The sequence below is a fragment of the Python bivittatus genome, unplaced genomic scaffold (genome assembly GCF_059951505.1).
Source record: "Python bivittatus isolate LINGU-HERP-01145 unplaced genomic scaffold, Pbiv_v1 ctg000020_np1212, whole genome shotgun sequence".
Classification (NCBI taxonomy): domain Eukaryota; kingdom Metazoa; phylum Chordata; class Lepidosauria; order Squamata; family Pythonidae; genus Python; species Python bivittatus.
In genome coordinates this window covers 66383978-66398746 of record NW_028277030.1, presented here as the reverse complement: position 1 = coordinate 66398746, position 14769 = coordinate 66383978, and the positions used below count along the sequence as shown (strand labels likewise).

The following is a 14769-nucleotide window of genomic DNA, read 5'->3' as shown; positions in this document are numbered from 1 at the left end:
GGCCATTGCCTCGCAGTATTTATAGTCTGTGTGGAATTTCAGTTGTGTGGGGTTGGTTGATGATTGGATGCTTCTTGGAAAATCACTAATGCTGTCATCTCAAAGCTTCCAAGTCCAAAGCTGAAGTGGAAGCATCGTAACAGTGCAAATCAGCTATAGGGGAAAAAAAACGTTCTGTTGCTTTTTCTTGAGGATAGAATTGGGAGAGAAAATGAGCCAAAATATTAACAACAACTTTATTTAAAGGACTTGATCAGTTGAATGATCTGAATTGTATTGCTATGAAAGAAGCGGGGGGGGGGGAATTGCCCCATCCACTTCTCAACCCCATACATATTTTCACCAATTTATCTGCAACATATGATGTATTATATAGCCTGAAAAATTCTGATTCCCCTGGATATTGGTACAAAAAAACTAACACGTTTGTGATGGTTGAACTAGACAATCTTCCATGATTCTATGATTCCTCTGATATAGAGATTGAACTTAGAGACATATTAAACACCAGCAATTTAATGTATGGCTCATTTAAGAATTTTCATGTTGCCTAGTAGCTAGTCATGTTGACAGTAGGGTCAAATGTGTTATTTTACTTTCATATTTGTTACATACCCCATCTTTCTATTAGGAACTCAATATATAAAGATTATTTTACCCTCAGAAAAGCAACCTTAGAAATAATGATGTGCCCCCAATCATTGTGAGCTTCAGGGTCTCCTGTCACTATTATTTTCCTCAGTTTTTCAATCTCTTCAGAAAATGTTGGTTGAAGTACAAGTATTTGGTTTATATCTTCTGTAGTGAAGACATAGAATGAATCTCTACAGTCTCCTTATCCTCCTTTCATGATCTCTCCATGCTGGCTGGGGAATTCTGGGAGTTGAAGTCCACACATCTTCAAGTCGCCAAGGTTGAGGAACCCTGCCTTAACTTCCTTGTTTCCCAATGGTCCAGCTTCTTCCCTAGCTTCTGATGTATATAAAGCTTTTTAAATTGTCAGTCTTCATGTTTTCAGCAAAGCACTAGCTGGACTGAATCCTTATGATCTTCTTGTATTTTTGTGCATGTGTTACATTTCTTTTTGTTTTTTCCTTATCTGTGCCAGACTTCCACTGATGAAGAATGCTTTCTTGTATTAAATAGTTTTCCTGACTGTGCTGCTTGTTCATAAAACTGATGATCTCTGGATTTCATGGTATCTTTTCTGACTTACGGAACACCATTTTGCTGAGCTTCCAGTGAGGCTGTTTAAAATCATGCACATACATTTTGAAAGAGTTTGATGTTCTTGATTTCCCTTTCTCATTTTAAAGGAGTTTTCTCTCCTGAAGTAAAATATAACTGGGCTGGACTTCCTTAACAATTCTTCACTTATTTAAAATACTATAATTTTACTTTATTACCCCATGTTATAGTTTTATTTCAGGTGAGGACTACACCTATCAGTGGTATAGCCCCCAAAGTCCTCCAATGGGTGGGCACAAAATTGGGTTGCTTTTGGGGGGTTTGGAGGCAAAATAAGTATCTTTAGCCTTGCAGATGCCTATAGCATCCATTTCACCCATTCAAACAAACTGTACCACAAGAGGTCTTGGCCTGTTCACTTGGAGAATAGTCATTCACATGTCATGCAAAATCTGGTGTTGCTCCAAGCCAAAGAAAAGGTATGCATACCAATAGAAGAGAATATCTGTAGCCCAGGGTTAAACTGTGGAGTCCTTGGTGCTCTCTGAGCCTGGTTGTTTGCTTGCAGATATTTCATTACTCAACTAGGTAACATCATTGTTGTTATCTAGTTGGGTAATTAAACGTCTGCAAGCAAACAACCAAGTTCAGAGAGCACCAAGGACTCCACAGTTATGCATGTCTGCTTTAAATGGAGCAGGGAAAGTATCAGTCAGAACAGTCATCACACAAAGGCTAGGTAAGCTTAAATGTTCCCATCCCAGCTGCTTTGATTCCGGAATCAAGAGAAGAATTCCAATGTGAGAAATGAAAGTAGAGAAAAAAATCTCCTTTGACTACTGGGAAATATAGAGATGAAAACTGAGTGATAAACCATGCAGGTATGAGGAGATTGGAGAGGGGGGAAAGAAGGAAAAAGGCCTTCTAGGCAGAGATCCCTTTCTTGCCAAACTGTGACCTTGCATGTTTATTAAAATAAGATAAACAGTTGGTTGTGTTCACTGATGGGCTATCTTGGAGTCCTTTAGACATCAGGGTTCCTCAACCTTGGCAACTTTAAGATGGGTGAACTTCAACTCCCAGAATTCCCCAGCTAGCAAGGGAGTTAGAGTTCTGGGAGTTGAAGTCCACCCGTCTTAAAGTTGCCACGGTTGAGGAACCCTGCTTTAGACTGTCTGTGGGCTCAATCCCATTGAAGTTTCACATTTTAAAATCACACTGATTATGAAGGGAAATCATGAAACAGTTAAATCAGCAAGGCATACTGGTTTTGGGATGTTGTGTCCTCTTTTATTCATGCAATTGTCTGCTTCATGGTCATTTATTGCAATTTCAGTCAACTGGTTTTCAAGGCTGTACCTCTTCTGACTTTATAGAATAGGGCATAGACAAATATGTGTGTCGCTGAAGATCTGGTGGAGAGGCTATTGCTGAGACTGTTTCCTGTTTGGCTGATTCATTCCCACAGCCTCTTTCACTGAACTGTAACTCAATCACCGTGTGATAGCCATAGATGAAGGGAGTGATAGAAACACACAGGCAAACCTCTTTCCTTTTAAATGGCAGCCTTTCACCCCATCACTTATGCAGTCACTCCTGCTTACAGCTGAGCCATCAGAATGCTGGGGGACAAGAGGCAAATATATCTTCACAGTCTCCAAAGGAATTCTCCATTATATGCCCATACCATATATGTTGCAAGAATGGGTATAAAAATGAATAGCAGTTACTTAATGACAATAGCTCTCATTCTCTCTCTGTCTCTCTGTGGTTAAAAAAGCAAACACACCAGAGTCATATTGTAATTTTCATTTCTTCCCTCATTGTCTACAGAAGATTAATCCCATTGAGAAAGGCCCTTAGAAAGATTGATTTCCATCTGGAAATGAGCGTGTGACGGCCAACCTAGTTTTCTGCAAAGTTGCTACTCAGGAGGTTGAAAGAGAGAGAAAATAAGAGGAAGGGAGAGGGAACACAGCAGACTAATTTGTGATGCCAATTTTGGAACTTCTTAGGACAGCACAGAGAAAGAGGTTTCTTGCTGAAGTAAAGCTGATCTGCTCTTATAGGTAAGGGGCAGTTAAGTCATTTTAGATTCTGATTTAAATAAACTTGCTGTAAAAAGCAATGAAGCTGTTTAGATGGTAATGTGTATCATTTTCCTATTACTCTGAAAAAATCTCTGTACAGAATGCTAGATCATTCGGCAATTCCACCAATTTAAAGGACTGATACAATATGGAATTTTTGAGATTCAGTTGTAGCTGCCCCAACTTGACCTCTCTCAGATCAGAACTCTGATCCTAGAACTCCCAGAATTACCAACCAGTTGAAGTGAAGCTAGTCTGGGGATTCTGGAAGTTGTAGTTTCAACATATCTAAGGACCAGGTTTGGGAAGGCAGTATTAATGTCATAGATGTAAGTGCAGTATGAATGGCCCAACTGCTAAGACCACTTGAAAAGTAGAGGGAAAAATCACCTAGTCCTCATATATAACATACATTATGTCATTCATTAAGTTTGTAATGTGGAAAATGGTACATGAAATTGTAAATAAACATTTTGATTAATAACCGTATACATGACTGTAAGCACCATGCATGCAAGATTCATGCTATAAATGGGACAAATAAATATGCAGAGCAAAGTGCTATATCTAAAATAAATTAGGCATAAATTTGAGCAGTAAAATTCTCTGTAAAATCAGACTTGGGTGACATGGGCTTTTCATCTGGAAGTGAAATGCAGTATTTATGTACTCAGAGGCATGTGGGTTTATTAATTAAAAGGGGACAGTATTTATAACTTTTATTGTTATTCTTTTTAAAGAAATATTTTATTTCTTGTTCTGAGCTGGAGAACACTTAGTCTGACAACAGTAGGAATATAAAGGGTATCAGTCCTGTAAAGTAAAAAAATAGATTAAAATAGATTTAGAAGCTCCAGAAATTAAAAAAAAAGATCATTGCCTGGTGCCGAAATGCCATCCAAGAAGATACTAGGTATTTCTTTCTGCAGAGGACATTCCTTAACTGGGGCACTGATAAAATCCCCTTATCCTAGCTGTCCATCACATCTCAGTTGACAGGGTTAGCAGAAAAGTTTTCCCAAGAAAACCTCAAGAATCTAGGCAGGACTTGAAGAGAAATGATCCTTTAGATTTGTTGATCCTAAGTCATGAGTAACCTTAATTTTTTAAAAAAAATAGAACCTTGAATTGAGCATGGAAACATCCAATAAAGGTGGCAAAGTATTGCAGATATATTCTGAAGTAACTCAATTCCAAGCTATGTTCTAGACTTTGTTGTTGTTTAGTCGTTAAGTCGTCTCCGACTCTTCGTGACCCCATGAACCATATTGCGCCAGGCCTTCCTATCCTTCACTGCCTCCCTGAGTTTGCTCAGTTTCATGCTCATTGCTTCAGTGATGCTATCTAACCATCTCATCCTCTGCCGTCCTCTTCTCCTTTTGCCTTCAATCTTTCCCAGCATCAGGGTCTTTTCCAAAGAGTCCTCTCTTCGCATTAGGTGACCAAAGTATCTGAGCTTGAGCTTCATTATCAATCCTTCCAATGAGCAGTCAGGGTTGATTTCCTTTAAGATTGACTGGTTTGACCTCCTAGCAGTCCAGGGGACTCTTAAGAGTCTTCTCCAGCACCACAGTTCAAAGGCATCAATTCTTCGGCGCTCAGCCTTCTTTATGGTCCAGCTCTCACAGCCATACATTACTACTGGAAAAACCATAGCTTTGACTATGCGGATCTTTGTCGGCAAGGTGACGTCTCTGCTTTTTAATATGCTATCTAGGCTTGCCATAGCTTTCCTCCCAAGGAGCAAGCGTCTTTTAATTTCATGGCTGCAGTCTCCGTCTGCGGTGATCTTGGAGCCCAAATAAATGAAGTCTGTTACTGCTTCCATTTCTACCCCTTCTATTTGCCAGGAATTGATGGGTCCAGATGCCATGATCTTAGTTTTTTTAATGTTGAGTTTCAAGCCAGCTTTTGCACTCTCCTCTTTCACCCTCATCAAGAGGCTCTTTAGTTCTTCTTCACTTTCTGCCATGAGGGTGGTATCGTCTGCATATCTGAGGTTGTTGATGATTCTCCCTGCAATCTTAATTCCGGCTTGTGATTCTTCCAGCCTGGCATTTCTCATGATGTACTCTGCATATAGGTTAAATAAGCAGGGTGACAGTATACAGCCTTGTCGTACACCTTTCCCTATTTTGAACCAATCGGTTGTTCCATGACTGGTTCTAACTGTTGCTTCTTGGCCCACATACAGATTTCTCAGGAGACAGGTAAGGTGGTCTGGTACTCCCATCTCTTTAAGAACTTGCCACAGTTTGTTGTGATCCACACAATCAAAGGCTTTTGCATAGTCAATGAAGCAGAAGTAGATATTTTTCTGGAACTCTCGTGCTTTCTCCATGATCCAGCGAATGTTGGCGATTTGATCTCTAGTTCCTCTGCCTCTTCGAAACCCAGCTTGTACATCCGGTAGCTCTCGGTTCATGTATTGCTGAAGCCTAGCTTGTAGGATTTTGAGCATAACCTTGCTAGCATGTGAAATGAGTGCAATTGTGCGATAGTTTGAGCATTCTTTGGCATTGCCCTTCTTTGGAATTGGAACGTAAACTGACCTTTTCCAATCCCGTGGCCACTGTTGCGTTTTCCAAACTTGGTGGCATATTGAGTGCAGCACTTTAACACCATCATCTTTTAGTATTTTAAATAAGTCAGCTGGAATACTGTCATCTCCACTAGCTTTGTTGTTAGCAATGCTTCCTAAGGCCCACTTGACTTCACTCTCTAGGATGTCTGGCTCAAGGTCAGTGATCACACCAGGGTGGACATCAGGGACATTAAGATCTTTCTTGTATAGTTCTTCTGTGTATTCTTGCCACCTCTTCTTAATCTCTTCTGCTTCTGTTAGGTCCCTGCCTTTTTTGTCCTTTATCATGCCCATCTTTGCACTAAACGTTCCTTTCATATCTCCAATTTTCTTGAAGAGATCTCTAGTCTTCCCCATTCTATTGTTTTCCTCGATTTCTTTGCATTGTTCATTTAAGAAGGCCTTCTTATCTCTCCTTGCTATTCTCTGGAAATCTGCATTCAGTTGCTTATATCTTTCCCTTTCACCCTTGCTTTTCACATTCCTTCTTTCCACAGCTATTTGTAAAGCCTCATCAGACAGCCATTTTGCTTTCTTGCATTTCTTTTTCTTTGGGATGGTTTTAGTTGCTGCCTCCTGTACAATATTACGGACCTCCGTCCATAGTTCTTCAGGCACTCTGTCTACCAAATCTAATCCTCTAAATCTATTCATCACCTTCACTATGTACTCACAAGGAATATGATCTAAGTCATACCTGAGTGGTCTAGTGGTTTTCCCTACATTCTTCAATTTAAGCCTAAATTTTGCAGTAAGAAGCTCATGATCTGAGCCACAGTCAGCTCCTGGTCTTGTTTTTGCTGTCTGTATAGAGCTTCTCCATCTTTGGCTGCAAAGTATATAATCAATCTGGTTTCGGTATTGACCATCTGGTGATGTCCATGTGTAGAGTCGTCTCTTGTGTTGTTGGAAAAGAGTGTTTGCTATGACTAGCTTGTTCTCTTGACAGAACTCTATTAGCCTTTGCCCTGCTTCATTTTGTACTCCAAGGCCAAACTTGCCTGTTATTCCGATTACTCCTTGACTTCCTACTTTAGCATTCCAATCCCCTATGATGAAAAGGACATCTTTTTTTGGTGCTAGTTCTAGAAGGTGTTGTAGGTCTTCATAGAAGCGGTCAACTTCAGCTTCTTCAGCATCAGTGGTTGGGGCATAGACTTGGATGACTGTGATGTTGAATGGTTTGCCTTGGATACGCACTGAGATCATTCTGTCGTTTTTGAGGTTGTACCCCATTACTGCCTTTCCCACTCTCTTATTGACTATGAGTGCAACTCCATTTCTTCTAAGGGTTTCTTGCCCACAGTAGTAGATATAATGGTCACCCGAATTAAATTCACCCATTCCCGTCCATTTCAGTTCGCTGATTCCCAAGATGTCGATGTTCAATCTTGTCATCTCATGTTTGACCACATCCAGCTTGCCTTGGTTCATAGTTCTTACATTCCAGGTACCTATACAGTATTGTTCTTTACAGCATCGGACCTTCTTTTCGCTTCCAGATACATCCACAGCTGAACGTCCTTTCGGCTTTGGCCCAGCCGCTTCACTCTTTCTGGAGCTACTTGGAATTGCCCTCCACTCTTCCCCAGTAGCATATTGGACACCTTCCGACCTGAGGGGCTCATCTTCCAGCGTCATATCTTTTAGCCTTTTAACATTGTCCATGGGGTTTTCTTGGCAAGGATACTGGAGTGGGTTGCCATTTCCTTCTCCAGTGGACCACATTTTGTCAGAACTCTCTGTCATGACCTGTCCGTCTTGGGTGGCCCTGCACGGTATAGCTCATGGCTTCACTGAGTTACGCAAGCCCCTTCGCCACGACAAGGCAGTGATCCATGAAGGGGATGTTCTAGACACCCTACCGGAAAATACTATGGTAGTCCCAGTGGGAACAGCATAGATCCCAGAGCATAGATCTGTGGAGCAAGGCTATTTCTGTGCAAAGAAGGGAGATCCTATCCTGCAAATAATGTTATAAACCTGTATCATCCTTTGGAGGAAATTTGGAGTCTATACAGCTGATAAATATCTAATGAGTATTCATTTCCTCTTAGTTGTATGTGTTTTCTTTCTCCTATTCTGTGATAGTACTAGGGCTAGTAGAACAGGGCATATTGTGACAAATGAACTCATCTTCTGTGCCAATTTGAGTCCTTGTTTCTGTCAGGCTTCTGCTTAAAACTCTCATTTCAGCTCTTCAAAAACAAAAAACAAAAAAATTGAAGATTTTGGCCCCACTCACTCCAGGAATGTTTGGGGGAGAACATTGGAAGCCACATTTGGATCATGGATTGCCTTTATCTTCACAATGCTGAGTATTGATCTGATGCCAGTTTCTGTTAGAAGGGTAAGTGGCAGCCCCCATGACTGACAGGTGGCATGTCAACTCTGTAATGAGAAGTGAAAAACAAAAACAAAACAATTAAATGGAACAGGTGTAATCATTTGCCAGAGTAGCCATTATTTTTTTTCTATGTTTATTTCCTTTTCCTTGATTATGCCCTGCACAAATTTAGCTTTGTTGAGCAATGGAACACATTACAAAAACAAGCAAGTAAAATCAGTGCTTGGAATGTAATTGCAAAATACCCTTGGGAGATTTAAAGTAAATTAGGGTCCTAGGTAAATAATAGAAACCAGAAACTCCCATTTTGCATCCCTAGGGACAGTTTAGTTGACCCAAAATAAGCTAACAGTGTTTGGAAACAGGAAGGGATTAGCATATAGGAGCATTGTTAAGGAACAGATGACCAGATTAATGCATTCCGCATGCTGTCCTAAAGTGCGAATCACCGCCATATCTACAAGTTGAAACTGCAGAGCTACTCTGATCCAAAGCAGAGCTTGTAATTTTTTGCTTTGCCTTTTTGAGAGGAACTGCTCTGAAACAAATGGGACAACCATCATTCAGTTCTATGGGACAAGAGCATTTCTATATACCATGCCTAATGGGGAATCTTGTCAGCTAGATCAAGATGACATTTGAGGTAGATTCTGACAGGAGGCACCGGACATATTTTTAATTTTTCCCCTCCCAGTGAAGTGACTATTACAGAGATGGACAATGTGTGGCCTTCCAGATGTTTGTTTGTTTGTTTATTTATATGTATTTCAAATTTGGTCACCGCCCATCTCACGAGGAAGCAGAGACTGGACTGCAACTCCCATCACCACTCACTTTTACCCACTCTGACTAGGATCGATGGGAGTTGGAGCTAAGTAATGTCCGAAGCCCTTACCCTTGGTCTGGAGCAGTGGTGGACAATCAAAGCAGGAGGGCCCCAATTTAATTTGTGTGTGTGTGTTCTGCAATGCAATGATTGCAAAGTGAGTAACTTTGTGCCACACGTTTGGAACAGTGGATGGAGTTTTTTATATTTTCTTAACATACTTTTCATGTGTTTCTTTCCTCAGGAAACTGCACTGCTAGTTTTGGTAAACACAGCACCAAAATGCAGTATCACTGTGAGGGGGTTTGAAATACATGCACATGTGCTCACTCACAGGAAGATCTTAAGGTCCCTCCTGAGACCACAGCTTGCCTATCCCTTGGCCTAGAGAGGCCTAAGAGGTCCCAAATTCTGTCTCTGCTTATCCCTGAAGTTCAGTGGATGCTCTTGGACCACTTAATGCCTCCCAGCCTAACCTACCTCACTGGGAGTTTCTGAGAATAAAAAAAGAGAAGTAACTACATTGACTTACTCAGGGAAACAGCAGCAGACCCACATTTTCAGAAGAACTTTCTTCCCTTTAAACAAGCGAAGCAAAGCTAAGCAATTGATCACTGGATTGAACATGAACATGAAAATGCACCCCTTCCCCCAAGCAGGTTGTTGGCTATACCTTCTCATGTCAGATCTCATCATAATCTCTTGTGACAGGCCATCAGCTATCACTTCGTGGGAGGATGCCACATCTTAGTTACTCTTAAGCCCTCAGTCCTTGAAGACAAAAGCCTGGAAAAATTAGGAACATGTTTTTTCTCCAGCTATTTACACAATATGCTTCCTGATGGAGTGTAATACTTTTTTTAAAAAAAAAATCTGACCTCCTCCTCCTCCTCCTCCTCCTCCTTCTTCTTCTTCCCCTCCTCCTCTCTTGCTTCCTCCCACCCATCCTCCTCCCCTAGGAGAAAAATATGGCATCTTAAACTAAAGCACACTTCAGTCAAGCTCCCTGCACATTGCTCCCTGCCAGCAGCCACAAGAGTGCTTTCATCTTGGCTTCAAAGTGTGGAGGGGGAGGGCATGGTGAATGTAAGAAAGAGAAGCAAACAAACAAATGAAGAGGAAAGGCAAGGGGGAGGAGGAGTGCGGGAGCCAAATAAATAAATAATATGTTCCACCCCACCAGGAATTGCTGCCTGCTGGAAAATTGCAGCATGCATTGTATACACCAGTGCAAAATGGTGATCGATTGAGACGTGTGGTTTTTTTTTTCTTTCCAGGCAGGAAAAAGGTGTGTGGGGGTGACTCATGTGTTCCTCATCACTTGTGGTGCTCACACACATGTCTTTCATTGCATTCATACATGCACAGGGGAGGTGCGGCTTGCTGGAGCTTCCCAGCGTGTGCCTGAGCATCAAGGCAGACGAGTGTCCTTGGCATATGCTGTGCTCTTCCCTACTGTAGAGCAGCCTTCTGCAGCCCATACCCTCCAGCCATGGTGGACTAACTCACACCAGACCTCTATCTGGGGAGGAGGGAAGTTGCAGTTCAGCCCTTCGAGAAGGAGTTGGGGTGGGGACACCAGTGTGGGCTCTACATGTTTTTTACTATTCCCAATGCTAAAGAATCATCTATATAGGGGGAAAGTTGTATTTGAAAGGTTCTGCCTTTCCTTCCTTCCTTCCTTCCTTCCTTCCTTCCTTCCTTCCTTCCTTCCTTCCTTCCTTCCTTCCTTCCTTCCTTCCTTCCTTCCTTCCTTCCTTCCTATCTGTGCTGGTAAAGATTCTTGTCATCTCTCACATATTTTATCCCCCAAAAAGGCTGCCCTGCCCTATGTTAGTAGTGAAGGCTGTGCCCCTGGTGTGCCACACTATCAGTGGTTCCCAAGGCTGCCTAGCCTGGGAAAAGCTGCATGGATCCGTTCCAAAATCAGCATTACATGCACTATTGTTCTTACTCTCCCTGATTAGAGTGCACACAATGAAAACAACAGCAGCAGCCCCGCTTTCTAACCCTCCTCCCAACACAAGGCTGTGCGTTGGTAGACTGTCTGATTTTCTTTCGCTGAGTCTTCATAAAAATTAACTCATTCAGCGCTACCCAGTTTTCAGTCAGTAGGACTGGCAAGACAATGTTTTAGAATTGTTCAGGGCTGGGATTGTTTTCAGTTAGGATCTGGAGACAAGAAACTGATAGAAACCCTTGAGTCAGGAAGACGCAAAGACTGGAAATTTGGGCCAAAGTAGGCAAAAAAAAAAAAAGATTGTCAGTTTCCCATTATTGCAACAAGGCATTGCATGTCAAAGCAAGAGTTTCATTTGTGTATAAGGTAGGATGGTGAAGCACTGTTTTTATAATGGGAAGAAATTGGGAATTGAAGTATTATTTACCCCAGTATACACTATCATTGTGTCAAAACTAGAAGGATTCAAATCCTTTCCTTTCTGATCCAGGCTTAATTAAACCCATCAATAACCACATTAAAACATTTTTAAAAGGGAGGTCTATAACTCCTCTGGTCTACTGATCTCTGATAACAGGCAAGGATCTTGCCTAAAGACCAGTCTCAGAGGTCAAGGGCTGAAGTTTGCAGTTTGGAGCTTTCTGGATATTGGATTTCAGATGGCTCGATACTGTTCTGATGAAGTCTGGTCCAACTATACAATCCATAATGAACATAATGGCTGAAAATAATTGGAATAGAGTGGGTGGCCCATATTTTAATAACAAAGAACACATATTACTGCATTTTTTGCTAAGAGTTAAGCAATGCTTCTCCATAAAGCAGAGGGAAAGAATATAAGATTTTAATCAGTTCAAATGAAGGAGAAAGTGAAATTACCAGATTTGTCAATAAAGACTGGGGGGACTTTGTGCATATCTCTTAAAAATCTGGGTTTCACATCCTGTATATTTAGCACTATTTGTGGTGCTGAACTAAGTTCGACATCCCTTTTCTCTTGGCAGGTTCCTCATCTTTAACTATTACATGGCAAGCAATAAAATGCAATCCTTTTTCATGCTGAAAATAGCTGTACTTAAATTAATTTTGTTGGTGCAGAGGGTTTGGCTTACTTTTTGATGAGAACTTATAAAAATTCTTTAACTTCTTCATACATGGGAAAGGAAGATTAAGAAAACTGAATACACACACACACACTCCAAACAAACCCAGACATGCAAAAAGGATAGGGGTTCATTTGCCTGGTTGCATTTGTTGACACTTTGATCCCCCTGTAGATGCTTCTGCAAGTCCAGCTAGGATTCTAGAATCTTATTCTAATACTATTCCAAATAAATCCTTATTGGGCATCTGATGCAGATATTATAAGAGACACTCATCTAGTACTAGCTATTTTTCTAAACACAAGCAAGCCAATGGCTAATGCCATACAACTGCACAACTGCCATGAATACCTTTCTTCAGCTGGATACGTCATCATCCTTTTCTGTTTAACTGAAGATACTCATTGTTACTATTGATGCTTGAGAAAACTTAGTCAACCATCTTTTTTCAAGTTGAGACCTACCCCATGAAACAACATTTAAACAGATTTATTTCTTCTTAACTAGACACTTTATCACAGATTGGATGGATGTTGCCTTCTCATTATTTTCATGTCCCTTTGCCACAATTGCTTCTGCTCTGGCACAAAATAAGTTTTAGCAGATGACAACATGAGGTGGGTTTACACATCATCATCAAGACATCACAAGAAAGAGCCCTAATTAATAATACTGTGCTATTCCATGTGCTGCCTCATATGATGAACCAAGGTCCCAAATCATCTACAAAAATAAATGGGACAAGATTTTCAGGGAAGAGGAGTGACATGATTGAAGTGGCTTGGAGAAGTAATGTCTGGATCCTCAAGGATCACTAAGTTAGAAAAGCAAGTGTGAAAACAATCACTGTTGTATTTCTCCACAAGAGGTTTAAGAGTTCCAAACCAATGTAGGTTGTGAGAGGAGAACCTTACAAAAACAACCAGAACATACATCTGAATTCACATTTCCCCCTTCAGAAAAGTTTGCAGGCCATAGACTTCTTAAGAACTTGGCAAACTTTTAATTTAATAAGAAGTACAAAAGGGTTCAAAGGTAATTAAAATAATTTTTAAAGAGAGTTCCCTGATGTGCAAAACATATCTGTCCTGATCTGAAGCAGAATTAAATCAGCATATGTAAAATCTACATATACCATACTCTATACTTGTTGAACATACCTAAACCAACTTTCTGCTTTTAATTTCTTTTTTAATATATTTAGATTACACCCTCCAGTATCCCCTGTCATAGTGGCTACTCTGCTATAATAAAACATTTTAAAGCTTTCAAAGGGATTAACCCTTTGCATGATTTCTTGTCATCCTTGTTCCAATACTCAGAGCAACATGGGCTGAGTTTGCCCAATACTGCTGACCCAGTCAGTCACTACCTGGGGGAAATACTCCATGCACCAGCAAGCTGAGAGGAGTGAATAGGAGATGCTTCAGATTTTTCCATTCTTCCTTCTCTATTTGCCACTTTGTTCTGGTCCCTTCCTAAGCCAACATATCATACAGCTCCAGGTACTGGAAAGACTTCTCCCTTTGACCAACAAGGTATTTGGACCAGTTACACTCTCTCTTAGTCCAACCTACCTCATCAGCTTCTTGTTAAGGGGACAAAATGAGAAAATATCTCCATGTGTTCCCCTTTCAGCACTCAGAGGAAAGGTGGGACACAGACAGACAGAATGGAATGCATGAATGAATGAAGAAATGGACTCATTAAAATAGTTTATTTTATTCTTGAATGAGCAACCTTGGGATTCCTGACAGTTTAATATAATCTACCATATAGAGTGCATGGAGCTTAGAAAGATCTCTCTTCAGGAACTCTAGGGCCAATATTGGCCAACACTTTTACTATTGGATGTACTGAGTTATGATTGCTTTAAGATATGATAGCTCTTTCTATCGCTTTTCTTACAGCAGCATTTATTACTATAATTGGCTATATGTAAAATAAAGGTTGAATGTGCTTATTAGCTACTGTAGATGGGGATTTCAATTGGGATAGTCAACTTTTTTTGGCTACAAGCCAAAACACGTGTGTGTGTGTGTGTGTGTGTGTGTGTGTGTAGCTTTCAGGGGCTGTAAAGGCATGATGATGACATATTGATGAATTGATGTTTCTAGAGCAGACAAGGGCAAACTTTTTGGCCCATTTTTCCAAGGGTTTTTTTTGGGCGGGGGGAGGGGTTGGTGGAAAGGTTATTTTGAAGGGCAATAGATGTGCTAATTCCTATAGAGTCTAAAAACACATTTCTCCTGTATCTTTGACTAAAAATAGGCACAAAATGGCTCTCTGAGATTTCCATATTTTGCTGTCAAACTTTGGTGGTATAATAAGGAGGTCTCTGGGACTGCAAAAATGGGATAATGCTTTTTAACATACTTGTTTGTTTGTCAACACACTTACAGATTACTCAGCTGTTCACTGGGCAACCAAAGTTACTGTGCAAAATTCAGACAAAACAGGAGTAATAGAAAATAAAACAAATATGCTGATAACTATACAATCTCTATAAAATAAATGCTGAGAGCACCAAGCTGACTCACATTAGCCATCTTGTTGCCACTGACTTTTTTGCTTGTGTGTTTAAATTACTGCTTTCTATGATTAACTCTTACAACTTGGAAACAAGGCACTGCAAGTGTGTTTTGAAAGCAGTTACCCATGCAAATCTTCA

The 14769-nt window shown here is 40.6% G+C and overlaps 1 long non-coding RNA gene across 2 annotated transcripts in view; it reads left to right on the top strand.

Moving 5' to 3' along the window:
- Window positions 1-14769, top strand: part of LOC148217077 (uncharacterized) — a 124487-nt gene that overhangs the window by 54301 nt on the left and 55417 nt on the right. The window contains exon 3 of one of the 2 annotated variants that reach the window (XR_015796053.1): window positions 8059-8239. The exons of the other annotated variant lie outside the window; for it this stretch is intronic. This is a non-coding gene — a long non-coding RNA (uncharacterized LOC148217077). Of the gene's footprint in view, window positions 1-8058; window positions 8240-14769 lie in introns of those variants that run through there. 2 annotated transcript variants of the gene reach the window in all.